Genomic DNA, 15206 nt, shown 5'->3' with positions numbered 1-15206 from the left:
TATATACACATGTTTCCTCTTTGTCGATTCCCGCATACCTGTTTTATCCTGGCACATTCTTCTAAACATTTTCTCAAACATCATTCATACTAGACTGTACTCGCACATATATTTATATTCACGCATACATTCACACATATATGGACCAACACTCACAACATCTGTCTATAAGATGTAATTACTGGAGTCTGAGTAATAGTGTGATCTACGAGTTTGGATTATATGTGAGGTATATAGACACGAATATTTAATGTATAATCTGAGTATGGCTCTGGAAATAGTTTCATTGATTGTTTAATAGAGACCTATTATGACTGTTTGAAGTCAAGAAAAATCTGGATTTCGACTCTTAATTAAATCGCTGATTCTGGACAGGATTTGAGTGCTTGTGACAATGAACAAGGTGTGTACGTGAAATTAAACTTTGAGAAAAGGGAAGGGTATATTAAAAAATAAAAAGTTGAAACTTGAAATTCTATTGCACTCGCAAATGAGTTTCATTTATTCAATCTCATTCTCATTCACACATATAAAACCAACACTCGCGATTATTATGTGTGCATATTGTATAGAAGTACACGTTGCAGGGTGATAGTTCTTTCTAGTGATACAAATATCACTATCATACGTTGTTATATAAATAAATTCATATTTTTGATTTCGCGAAAATTTTTCACGTCGTATTAAAAATCCGATTTTTAAGATTTAAAAAAGTTTCCAAAATTCCACAGAATTTTTCGTCATTTCACAAGTAATTGCTGCTATTTTGTATGAAAGATAACGAAATTGCTGCTCGGTTGATCTAATAATAGTGCAGCTATTTTCTCCAATTTTGATAGTAAGCTTCGTGACCGAAGATAAGAGCAGAATGTCATAAATATAAGCTCATTGAGCAGCGAATGAAATATGAGGGCACACAGTGGGCGTGTATTTTTGCATTTCAACGTATTTCCTACCCCGTCGTGCTATAAATGAAATATTGATTCGCAAATCTAGGTTTATTAATAGCAAACATAAACACGATCCATTTATTCCTAGCCCCGGTTATATTAAGATTAATTCGATGATCGGTCTTTTTATATCTCATACTTTAATCATGAGTTTGAATAAAACATCTCTGGCTGCCTATTACATTCGCGTAATATTTTTATCTTACATCGAACCGTGCAAAAATACGAGGTCCTTTTCTATGCATCTGTCTGGAAGGATACGACCAGGGCTGTGCCTTTAAAGTGGCGCGAAACAAATTCAATTTCATCAACAGGGTGATTATTCACATATCGAGGAAGATATCAAATGAAAGACACGATGATAGATTGCAGGCATCAGCGGGATGACTGGGCGTTTATGAAAATTTTCATAGAAAATCTGCTGGCTCAACGAGAAGTCGATAAGGTGATGGTGAAAGGGTTTCCACCGAAATATTTCACCTCAGCGGAGCCCGCTGTCGAGAAGGAGAAATCCAAAGATTATATCCCGGGGTAATCATTTTATCTGGTCTCGCAGCGGCGCGGAAAACACCGCCATAGATTCATCAGACTTATATAAACAAGCCTCGCAATACGTTTAACTTAATAACGCCGGAGTTTATGTAAGTTTATAAACCTCGATTCGAAGAAGCAAGTTCGCCGAAACGCGAACACCGCGTTACGCCATTTTCCTTGTAACATCAACTAATTTATCGCGGAAGTGTAAAAAGCTCGAGGTATTATACTTGGCAATTACCTATGTCCTGTCAAAATTGCAAGAATTTTGGGAAAAGAATGGAAACATCCGATATTAAAATACCTGAATTAATAAAGAAATCGGTATTCTTTAGAATTGGAAATGTTTTTGGAAAAGTCTATAGCCCAAAATGGCGAATAGGTTTTCATACCTAAATTAGTGAAGAAACTAGTGTCTTTTTTAGAATTGAAAATATCCGATATTAAAATACCAGAATTAATGAAGAAACTAGGATATTCTTTAGAATTGGAAATGTTTTTGGAAAAGTCTATAACCAAAAATGGCGAATACCTAAATTAATGAAGAAACTAGTGTTTTCTTTTTGGAATTGAAAACATCTGATATTAAAATACCCGAATTAACGAAGGAACCAGTATTCTTTAGAATTGGAAATGTTTTTGGAAAAGTCTATAACCAAAAATGGCGAATACCTAAATTAATGAAGAAACTAGTGTTTTCTTTTTGGAATTGAAAACATCTGATATTAAAATACCCGAATTAACGAAGGAACCAGTATTCTTTAGAATTGGAAATGTTTTTGGAAAAGTCTATAACCAAAAATGGCGAATACCTAAATTAATGAAGAAACTAGTGTTTTCTTTTTGGAATTGAAAACATCTGATATTAAAATACCCGAATTAACGAAGGAACCAGTATTCTTTAGAATTGGAAATGTTTTTGGAAAAGTCTATAACCAAAAATGGCGAATACCTAAATTAATGAAGAAACTAGTATTTTCTTTTTGGAATTGAAAACATCTAATATTAAAATATCTGAATTAACGAAGAAACTGATATTCTTTAGAATTGGAAATGTTTTTGGAAAAGCCTATAACCCAAAATGGCGAATACCTGTTCCCATACCTAAATTAATGAAGAAACGAATTGAAAATGTTTCCGAGAAGAAGGTCTATAAACCAAATTTGCGAATCAACTAGAGAGAGTGTCCCATCTGGATTGTGGGAATACCATATTCAAATTTTAAGAAGAATTTATTAAAAATGATTTATCAAACGGAAGAAGACACATCGAGGGTTTAGAAAATTTATATATTCTTTTCTCACAAACGTTTATAATTATTCTGTTATAATTATGAATAATGGAGCTCATTCAAGTACCATGTTAAAATTATTAGAACACCTCACTTGGTATTAAAAATAGAGAAAAAAATATTTAAAAAGAAATTACTACCCTCTAGAATTATTCTTATCGTGAACGATGAATCTCGTAGGAGTATCGCGTTAACACTAACTATAGTACAACCTAAATAACCATTTTTTAATTTCTGGTTTAGACATACGTATTAAACGTTATCGCTTTGGTCATTTGATTTTCTGATACTTCTTTCAATATTCCAATTTTTGTATCAATTTTTCTCCCTTCATTTTTCCATCTATCATTTTTTTCGAGGTTGTGGTAGATTTAGTATAAAAATTCCTCGAGCATCTCACTTGGTGTTAATGAAAAATGAAAAAAATAAAAAAAAGACAATTTTAAATATTTTTCATTAATATTAATAAATTAATTGCATTAGCCCTATAATTATTTTTTTCATCGTAATAGTGAAAAAAAGAAAATATTTTGGGACCTTTGGGAATTAACAAAGAAAGTAATCTCATTACAAACCAACGAGGGTATATATCCAACTCGGACACACCGAATTTGATGAAATTTATATGACAGATATACCACAAAAAAATATTTCACAGGTATTTTTTTTATCGGCCATCGCCCATATTAAAGGGATGAAAACAACCCCCAAAGTTAGGGATTAAAAACTCCGCAACCAAAGAGACTAGTGGCAAAATTTTATCCCCAAAATATACCTTTTTAAACGGGAATTGCAATGTAGAAATTTAAGAAAAATATTAATTGGTTTAAGCAATATACATTAAAAATTACAACCTTCTCACTCGTTTGTCATATTAAATTTTAATTCGCGTTCTAAATCAGTGTACGTAATTTGTAGGTTAGAATAGGGGACACGTGCTTCAGGAAATTTTTATTTTTATCTACAATTAATAATGATTGCATTATTGCCTGCGAGACCTAGTGCACATTTAAAACCGACGGAATCTTAACACTGGAATTACCGATCTTTAACGAGTACCTAAACATAGCGTGCATAGGCAATAGTAATTACAGTGGTACGATGAAAATGAATAAATATATTAATTCCAATTCTACCACAATACGAGCCACCAATAATTTTCTTAACACTAGATTTACGGGACCAGTCGATTTGATCCAATTATACAATATTAATTATACAATAATATTCGTTATACAATATACAAACGGGTTGTTCCAATTATACATATATTAACAGGCGTAATTGATTTACGTTAAGTCTGTTAATATTGTAATTATTTTTAAACTAAACTAATCCTTTTCTTTTTTGAAATAAAATATGTCGTTTATCAATTTGATAATATATAAATAGGTAAATAAAACACGTGCCTGAAACTACTATAAAAATCAGGTACACACAATTATCAATTATACAATAATATTCATTCTCCAATATATAAATGGAGTGCTTCAATTATACATATATTAACAGATGTAATTAATTTACGTTAAGTCTGTTAATATTGTAATTATTTTTAAATTAAACTAATCTTTCTCTTTTTTAAAATAAAATATATCGTTTATCAATTTGACAATATACAAATAGGTAAATAAAACATGTGCATGAAGCTACTATTTAAATCAGGTATATCATCAATCAGGTATAATTGTAATTGTTTTTAAACTAAACTAATCCTTTTCATTTTTAAAATAAAATATGTCGTTTTCTTTACCTATCAATTTGACAATATACAAATAGATAAATAAAACACGTCCCTGAAGCTACTGTTAAAATCAGGTACACACTTTTATTAATAGCAAAAATAAAAGATGAAAATTCCAGGTACACAATCATTTCGACTAGATAGTTCCAAAATTAAAGAAAAAAAGTAATACGTCTACCTGCTCCAAAAATCGCGATCAATTATAAAACCGCGAACAGCACCCTTGATACAACAAAGAGGAAAAAAAAAACACAATAAAATACCCTTAAAAGGTTTTCACGCGTTGACAAAGAAACTATTACCCCCAGCATGACATCGCGGCTTGAGGGGGGAGAAGAAAAACAGGAAAAAAAACCCCGGGGAAAAAGAATATTCCATTTTCACCGCATTGTAACAACGTCAAAACATCGAAACCACGTTCCGACTCACCCCATCGAAATCGAACCACCGGAAACTACAACGGCCGAGTCGCCGGAGGAACGGACAGAGGCGAGCGGCGGTGATCGGGCAAAAACGTGAAGCCATTACGGTAAAAGTGAACCGTTGGGAGAACCGCCGGTTACCAGGGGGGTTAAACTCGATAATTCGACGCGACGAGCAATTTTCGTCGTCCGGCTGCAACTTTTCTACGGATCACGAAACTTTCCCACACCACCGGATGGATAATTAAGAACGTTACGGTAACGTACGTGATTCGAGGGTAATTGGATGCCGCGTGACAGCCACGGTGTTTTGACGCAGTCCTTTTCCAACCCTTGCTCACTTCTGTTGCAACCTCGTTACCCTTCCTCCACCCCCCGTAGTCTTTGTCTTCGCGCCCCTGCCCCCCTTTTCTCTCGCTGTGTCCATTTCCGTGGAAAGTTAATTTGTAGAAAGCCGGCGGAACACGTGGAATAAATACGCCTCTCTGTCCAACGTGCCGGTCGTGCAGGCGTGCTATATCAGTCTCGTTTGTCATGCACGGAGCAACAGCAACGACGTTATCGCGCTCGCGATTAATATCCCCGGACAAATTGAGGCGAGGGGGTAAAAAGGAGCACGGCCATCGGGAGAAGTAGTCGGATACCGAGTGTACGAATCGTTCTTCCGTTTTTCCTCCCTTCGATTGTTATTCTACGGCGAAAGTAACGCCACCGCGTATTAACCCTTTGCATATTTGAAAATGGTAATTCGAAGGCTTCCTGTCACAGCGTCGACGATATTTTTAAAACGATGAATAAGAAATCGTAGGCAAATTAAGAGTTTAACGCTAGAACTACCGACCCGGTCAGAATGACTGGTCCGAGGATTTTTCTTTTCGCAATCACCGAACACATACACCTGCTTTAAGAATAAAATTGGTACGAACTCATAGTAAGGAAGAACTGTAATCGATATATTCACTCATATTCATCGTAACGCTGTTAATTACTATAATCTGCGCACTTTATGGTTAGGTGCCCACTAAAGATCGGTAGTTCTAGCGTTAACGTGTTAAATATTTTTCGCACAAATATACTGCTCTCTCGTTAAAAACAGCGAAAGATATTCTTGTCCCATGCTACCCACACTACCCACTCCTTAATAAACTGTAAAATAATATACCATTGAAGTAATAAATTAGTTCGCTCTTTTTAGACCTTTCTTCTCTCTCTCTCGCCCTTTGTCAGGATTTTATTAGGGTGTTCACTCGTCGCTCTTAATATAATACTATTTCCTTTGCTAGGGTCCTTCCCAGCTCGCAATACCGCAATAATTCTGTGATGACTGTGGAATTCTGATGCACTCTTCTAAATATTGTTCCAAACATTCGTACTAGATGGCACTCGCGCATATATTATTAAAGGCGAATTTTATTAAATGCGACACATTTCTGTGTGAATAGAACCTTTTGTAAATAAAACAATACTATACTATAGTATATAACAATAATAGTATAGTATTATTTTATTTATTTATTTTATTTATAAAAGGATAATGCATAACTATAATATACTATAGTATAATACTTATTATTATAGCTTTCACTAGCATCGGAAATCGAGAATTTCTTTCGTATTAGGTATTAATTAGCAATAGTGATTTCCATATTGAATTCCACTAATTTTGTCAGATTATTTCATAACTTCACCCACGCGTATAGTATAGTATACTATAGTATAGTATTATTTCATTTATTTATTTTATTTTCAAAAGGATAATGCATAGCTATAATATACTATACTATATAATAATAATGCTATACTATAATATTTATTACAGCTTTCACTAGTATCGGAAATCGAGAATTTCTTTCGTATCAGGTATTAATTAGCAATAGCGATTTCCATATCGAATTCCACGTTTGTCAGATTATTTCATAACTTCACCCACGCGTTCTCGATGTTTTGTATCTAATTTCAGATACAATAATATTCTCGAAACTAGATTTAATTCCACAGCAGTTAAGGTGTATTACCATAGCAATTAGTTTCTCTAAGCTTCTCGAAGAATCGACACTAGAAGCACCATTTTTGGATCAAAATGACTTATCTCGGGCTTTTTATTTATCTAATTACCCTGGGAATATGCGACTATTATTACGAAAGTTAATATCGATGTCCATTCGAACAACATCGCCATTTTCGTCGCACAATTTTAATTAACATTTCAATAACGCGCATAGTACTTACAAGAGATCATATCCAACCCGTGCACGCTGATTGCGATGAAATTTATACGAGAGATAGTTCTCGAAAAAATATTCGACACGTATTTTTTTTTTATCGGCCATCGCACATATCGGAAGGGTGAAATTAGGCCTCAAATATAGGGGTTGAAAGCATATTTTTAGGAATATCTCGAAAACCGGAAGGGTTAAATTCGAATTTCTTTTTGCAAAATATAGCTCTTTATACGAGATATATAACCATATATAAATAATTAAGAAGAATTAATTTGTTTAAATAATATATTAAAAATCCATAATTTTTTATCATTTATCCTACTAAATGTTAATTTATTTTCACGTAAATCGATACACATGATCCACAGATGAAAGTAGGGTATAAGTGCCTTTGGTATTTTCTATTTTCTATAATTATTATAATTGTCTGATACACATCGCGGATAGGTAGTTCTACCATCAAATAAGAATCAACCATTTCCAACCTACCCTTCCTGAAACTACTCAAATCCCCATGCGCGGCTGGCAGTAAAAACTAGGTTAATCAGTGATACACGCTGCCGATACTTAAACAGCTAACTATCGTTTTATCGATTATCAAACGGTCAGAAAAACGGCCTGGCGTAAAAAGCTGTTCCGGTGCTGCGATCGATAGATCCCGTCATTACCATACCTGGGACACGACTAACGCGGAAACCTCGGAATAATTACAAAATCAATAAGCAAACAGCCATTCCGTCGATAATTCTCCAGTGAAACGAAGCTTAAAGCGGGACCCTGATGTAAAACGATGAAAATTTGCGTATTTTTCGGGAACATTCTTCCGAGGAAAGTATTTACTCGATCCCTTTAAAAACCACGAGGTTTTATCAAGTATAGGAATTTAAAATAATATTTTTTTATTTATTAAAAAACGTCGAGATTCGAAATTATAACAGCGTGTATGTAACACCTCGAGAACGAGATCTAAAATTGGCGGGAAATTCGAATCAATTAAAACAGAAATACGAACAATTTTCTATAAACTTCCTACAAACATAGTTAGTCGATGAACCTTAAAAAATATCGAAAAATTGAAAATTGTTGAAATGTGGCTACCTTGAAAAGAAGATCGAAATTTTTGCAAAAATTTGACGTCTATTTATGTGTAGAAAAATTGTTTCAATTATTTATTTTGCTTATTTTATAGGATCATCGACTAGTGCGTGCATCATAATATATTTATGCTAAATTTCAAGTGGATTGGTAACCTGGTTTTTGAAATATCTTCGAGCCAATTTGAAAAAAGTGGTTTCGAGAAAAACGCGTCGTTTACTAGCATACTTGCACGCAATGAACACGCTATAAGGTCCTTGATATTTCGCGAGTTGCACTGAAAATTTCGACACATATTTTAGGAATGTTGTATTATTGATTAAAGTAATAAAAAAAATCTTTCTCAAAATTTTTCAAGAGAATTAAATTGATACGTATATGTGGTTTTAAAACGTTGCAGTTTCACTAAATCAACGCTATTTTCGCTCAACAAATTCTTCAAAGTTATTTATTCAGGTGTCAAGTATTTCTTAAATAGAAACAAGACCATTTTTTAGTATTTCTCATAATGCCACAGTATGATTGGTACTCTGATCTGTCCTACCTGCGAGTATGATTGAACGAGTGCGACTGCTTTCTTTATAATCGTACAATCCATGATGTAATAAAATTAATAAAATTCGCCATTTAATAAAATTCGAAACACCCGTGCTAATTAACATATAAAATTTAAAATAACGCGTAACGACGCGTGTTAATTCGCGCGTGATTTCTTATTTACTACTTCAAAAAATATCGTCGACTTTAAGTTAAAAATCTCGTCCGAAAATTTTTAAATCGCCATTTCCCTGCAACGAAAAAATCGTCAAGTACGAAGCATTAAATAGAGATAAAAACGGGAGCCAAATTACGCTAAATTGCCATACTAATTCAGCCACACAAAGCCCCATAAATCTAGACGAAAGACGAGAAAATTTGTCGTATTCCGAGTATCGAGAATGCAAATTTTACGGCTTGAAAATCGCCGAAGAATTTGGAAACGGATAAACCATCGGCGAAAAAAGGAAAAATATTTCAATATAACGGCGATGGGCAAAAGCGATACCGGTTATTCGAGATTCTCGAAATTTTGACGCGGAAATTTCGAAACATCGCGTTTAAAATGTATCGCGGTTAACGGTCGAACAATTTTTCGACCGAGCCTTTTAGCAGCTGCGGGGAAATGGCGCGAGGAGGCGTTAAGCCTGTGCAAATGAATTTTTCCCGGCTGTTGCGCTCTTTCGCAGCTCTGCGGGTTGAGAAGAGGTCACGCATAAATATCCAAAATTCGACTCGATTGGACAGCGAGCTCTCCTTTATTCCACCTAACCCGATCGAGAGGCACTCCATCAGAATTCCCTTTGCCCGTGGCTCCCGGTGGCCGCTGCACGACAATTAACACAGTCGTTAGAAAGCAGTTCGTGGCCTCGATATCCGACTTTCTATGCTGTTCCTCCGCGTTCCAGCGGCAGACATGCCTACCTGCCCTATTGTACTTATTTTTCCAACGCTGAAAATGTCGCTGGTATAGCCGGTAAAGCAAACAATCGGGTCACTGTTACGACGCGTTCGTTGGCGAGGGACAAGTGGCAGAAACGGAGAGAAAAGCAGAGCGAGAGGGCAGAAACAACGAGGGCGGAGAGGAAAGAGGACGAAGGGATGCACAGGAAGCGAAGCAAAGGGATAGAACGCGAGAACAGGGCGCGAAAGACGCGGAGTCATGGTGTGTGCAGAAAGGAAGATCCAGAGAAGGGAAGATTCAAAGCGCCGCGGCGCAGCCTTTCGGTAAAACCATTCTAATTGGGGCAGATGTTAATTAAGGCGCGCTTAGGCGAAGACGACGAGACGGCGACGACGTGGACGGGACTTTGTTCGCGAAAATAATGATCTTCCCATTATCTGGCACCGCCGTCCGTCCTCCCTTAACCATTGTCCTCTTCATCGTCCGCGTTATCGTCTTTATTGTTCCCTTCGATGCGAGTTCCTTCTCCTCGTCTTCTTTTATTCCCAGCCCTCCTCCCCTCTGTCCGCGGTTGAATTCGCGGAGGCGAGCGAGAAAGAATCAAGAATCCAAGGGGGAGGAAATGGATTCACCGGGACACGCGCCAGCCTAATTTTTTAATCACGAGATTAAGAGAGGCCAGGCCCGAGATTAAGAGGCCCGGGCAATTTAACATCCGGATCGAACTTCCGATCATTCTCACCCCCCAGAATCAGCGCGGTTCAACCCTTCCAGGACGCGCTATATACCGACACTCTTTTGTGCTCGGCGGCTATTCATCGAGCGCGTCGCGTATCACGAACCGCCATGTATCATCTTCCGCGGAACGGAAACGAAATTACCGTTGCATCCCCTTCGGCCCAGGTACACCTGCATTACCGGAATCCCGGCATCGTAAACCGCGCCGTGGCATTTGTCCTCGCGACCGTTCCGCATTACCGTAAATTAATTTACAACTTCCCCTCGTGCTCGGCTAATATCCGGCCATAGCCTCTGCGTGTGATAGACCGATAAAGTCACCGGTAATTGGATGACGTACAAACCTGCACTTCAACAAGTGTCATCGGATCTGAAAGCGGCTCGGACGAAGCGGAGCTAACGTCGTCGACGACACCGTGTCGTCGCTGCGCCCATCTGTCATCCGGATAATACGATTCGATTAGAAATATCGCTAACGACGTCGCAAGCCTCGCAACGGTGCGTCGAGGGGGATGATTAATGAAAGGCACCATCCCCGGGCCAGCCCCGGTTCCTCTTTCCCGACAACGCTATCCACCTTCGCTGCCTCCTTTGATGGATGAAACTTCCCGACCTACGTGCAAAATACAATTTCACTCTACGCAAGCTCGCTGTCGTGATACCTGGCGATTTAACGAGACGCCCGGTGAGCCTGCCTTCCTTTTTCCACCGGTCCCAGCGCCGTCATTAACGCTCGCGTCTGCGTGTACACACGCGTTCCGAGACAGTCGCGGTGTAATTAACGAGAGCTCCATCCACGCTTGCCCTACGATTCCGTTTGTCCTCTTTCCAGCCCTCCCGTCTTTTCCCGCCTCGCCCGTTTTCCCGTGCCCCGTTCGCCAGCCCGCATCCCCCTGGGTAACCGGTCGTCATTTTATTTCTCGCCAGTGCTCGAAAAGCAGTAATTGAAAGCGATCACGATGTACCATATCGATTGCAGCCCTCGGCGACTTTACACCATTTATCCTTGAACCAGTTCCCCTCTGTTCCACGTGTTAACGAGTGTGTCTTCTTCCTTGGCCTGCGCGAGCCAGCCACCCCGATTCACGCGCGTGTACCTCTCTTCTCTCGCCTAACCCCCTTTGCCACGACGGATGACATGCATCGGGGACTTCAAAGACACAATCATTCGCGGGGATCTTTTTTTTTCCTCTTTTCCTCGCGAGGAACAGTGTGAGGCAACCTTGGCGACGAGAACGGGTCGAGCTTTCGAGGCTTCGTTACTTGGGAGACAGGTCTGACACGGTTATCGAATGACTTTCATTCGGGGGGTTATTTTTGGTTCGAGAAGGCTCGCCGAAGTTTACGAAATTGATGAGGGAAATTTATAAAACAGTTTCTGGAACGGGGTTCAATTTATCGCGACTCTGGGCGGGGCTGCAATTAAACATGGTTCGCGACTCGGGTTATGGGTGTAGAAGCTGTTCTGGGGAACTGCTGTGTCGAATATGGCGGATTTATTTATTTGTTTATTCGGAAAAGGAGCGGAAACCTTTTAGCGTGAATTGTATTTTTGGTTATTATGTGACGAAGCGTTTGCAATGCACCGTGCAAATTATATTATATTTCGCAGGTGTATTAGGATAAAGGAACTCTTATGAAAATAGTTTTTGCCAATTCGATGGAATTTATTGATTATGTTTCGGGTCGTGTGGGAAAATAAGTATGGGACTTATTTCGTGTGCAGGAATTTCAAATTTTCTGATTTAGAGATATATTTATTTATCTCTAAAGATATAAAATTATATTAGGATAAATTCTTATGAAAATGGGTAAATTTGTTAAAATTTATCGATTATTTAAAAATTAGTATGTACTGTGACAAATGGGACATTTTTAATCATGGAACAAATCGGTTTAAAGAAATTTCAAATTTTCTATTAGATATGTTTGATTATGGCTATTTGTAAATCTTTCACTTGCTCAATTTTTACGTGGATCATTTGCAAATACTATAGTTACGACTATACCAGGAGCTTCGACACTTAAATTTTCCGAAAAGTGGAGTTAATCGATTTGTGTAGTGCACGACTCAAATGGGCTTAAAACCAACGTACATAAATTTAACCCCTTGCACTCGAGGATTTTTTGGCTAGAGAAGAGTAGAAAATCAAAGATTCTCCACCAAATACCTGACGATACTTTTTCAAACAGTAAATAAAGAATTGTATAATAATAGAATTATCACGTAAATCACATTAAATTTGATATATCAATCAATATCAGTTTTCCAAATTTTATAAAATAGTGACTGAAGGCCATCTCTCGAGTACAAACGCTCAGAAAAGCTTTACTTACACTTTAAAAATGCATCGTATTTCGGACACGTCTGTAAATACTACCCCGCCCGCACACAAGTATAAATAACGCGTTTAAAAATAATCCAGAAGAAACCCGAGTCCGATATTTAATTCATTTCTCAACAATAATTAAACGAAATTCCTGCTCGAACAAAGGTATTCGAAATTCGCCTTAAAAGCATTCCAGAATTAGTAATTCGCAGTCTCACCGGATCACGTTGATGCATTGATAAACAATCTCGGGACCGATGACCGTTGGAGTCGAAAAATATTACGCCGTGCATCCGGGGCGCCTGGGGCATGAAACGCGAGAAGCAAAGGACGGAAAAGCGGGAGCTGGAATAAAGAAGAGAGGAAAAAAAGGAGGAGGAATAAAAAGAATAAGACGGGAGAAAAAGCAAAGAAAAGAAACGTTAGGAGAACAATAGCTCGCAGCGCGGTGCATCGCGCAGTGTCGCAGCAAGTCTCTTTTATCCTAGCATCGGAAGCTTGCCTCTCTCCCTGCACAGGCACGATACTCGAATGAAGTCGTACACGTTCGTTTAAATTCCGTGGCAGCGATCAGATGGTCGCTTTTTCACTGTCACATCGCGTCATAGAGGCGGCCCGGTCAGCTACGACGCCATTTCCCTATTTATCCGCGTTCGTCTCGGCAGCGACCTCTGTCGCGCCTCCCCTCCAGCGACCGCGGCGCCGCCTGGCGAGTTACAGCGGTACTTGGACGGGCCGCGGAGCCCGGCACGCTGCTGGCCCGTTGGATCGCGCACGGCGGCCGGGGTAGATTCGAAGAGGGCGAAGTTTCTCGCGGGGGCGTGATAAATTTCGCGGCTGTCAGGTCGCGGCGTTTGATTAATCGCGGCATTCCGCGACGTAACGGCCGCCGGTGGAGAGGGATGATCGCGGCAGCTTTCCGACTTTTCGAATTCGTTTGTCGTTCCGGTCGTTCTCGTGGGCCCCGGTCAGGGGGTGGGTTGCTCGGATTCGACGTGGCGCTTAATTATACCGGGACACGCGAGCCTCTCGTTACGGGCACGTGCTCTCGAGCATGCAGACGGAACAGCCGTGGCGTGTCCCGGAGACAGCAGTGGCTCGGCCGCTTGTCGTTAAAACTCGACGAAACCGATGGTCGAAAGACCGCACTTAAACATCGTGAAAGATTAAGCCGGCTTGCCCGTTGGACAACCGCGTTTGCAATGGCCCCGGCCCGCTAGTAGCTGGCTTCTGGCATCCGTGCGTGTCCCGAGTTTTCCATCCCTTTGTCACCCTCGTATCGATGTTCGCGGTTCATTGGAACGCGAAAGTCCACGGGATTCGACTCGGCCGGATAAGGGTGCGACGGTGTTGGTTCACGGGTGTTCTCTCGAGCAGAGCCACCCCGGCGTGGCGTTTATTGTTATTACGTCTCTCCTCCGGCCAGCGTGGATCGAAGATGGGGCGTGCTGGCGCGCGTATCGCGAGCGAAGAATGATATACACGCGTGAGAAGGGGTACGGAGGCTATACGGAGTCTCGGAAGTTCAATCGATGGACGCTCGCAGGGGTGAAGGATGATACTTCGAGTCCGTGTCCAGAAGTGTTGTTTAGCCGTTGAGAAGAAGGTCGGGAAGACGCTTGGGTGATCGGTTGTGGAGAACGGAGAGCTCGTAGTATCGTCGCGTCGACCGATCATTTTTGTTCTAATTTTAGCACGTAGGCACGTCGCAATTACGTCGATTTTGCTAAATTATTGATCGATGCGCAGAACAGTCAGTCACACGGTGATGGTGGATTGAAAATAACGAGCAGACCTGTCTGCGTCGTAACAATGACGCGTGGATATTAAATAAACTCTGCACAGCCCGGTGGCTGTGTATCCCTGTCTCTCTCTCTCTTGGTTGCTCTCTGTTTCTCTTTCTCTGTCTCTCTGGCTTTCTTTCCCTTCTTTTTATCGTTCCATCGAGCCACGGTATCCCGAAACACCGTGTTGTACGCGGTGCCGACATTTTATGCTGGCCGTGACGCGCGTTCAGGTTATTAAAGCGAAATTGAAAATAGACGATTGCGGGTATCACGGGTTCGAGTCACGATGTCATTAGTTAAACACACCGTGCGAAATGTCTGGGACAAGTAGCAATTACTGACAATTAAGTGGGTGCACATTGTTTTGATTTAATTCATGAATCCGTATTGTGCTGGAAACAATAACATGTCGAAATCAGTCCTCACAGTACACCTCGTTGTCTGCATGAAATATTCTATTACGCCAACAATGTGATTCACGTTCTGTTTCAATTGTTTATAATTATTTCAACGTCACCAAGCGTGTACGCGTTGAGGGTTAAACAAATTCAACGATTCTGGCACTTGTCCAGGGTAAGCACTTGTTTCTTAGGTGAAATCTCGTTTTTGGGGTGTTATCTTCATTTTTCGACCATTTTGTATTTAAAAATAA

This window comes from Eufriesea mexicana, unplaced genomic scaffold (genome assembly GCF_001483705.2).
Source record: "Eufriesea mexicana isolate 0111107269 unplaced genomic scaffold, ASM148370v2 scaffold4331, whole genome shotgun sequence".
Classification (NCBI taxonomy): Eukaryota; Metazoa; Arthropoda; class Insecta; order Hymenoptera; family Apidae; genus Eufriesea; species Eufriesea mexicana.
This window is presented reverse-complemented; position numbering follows the sequence as displayed.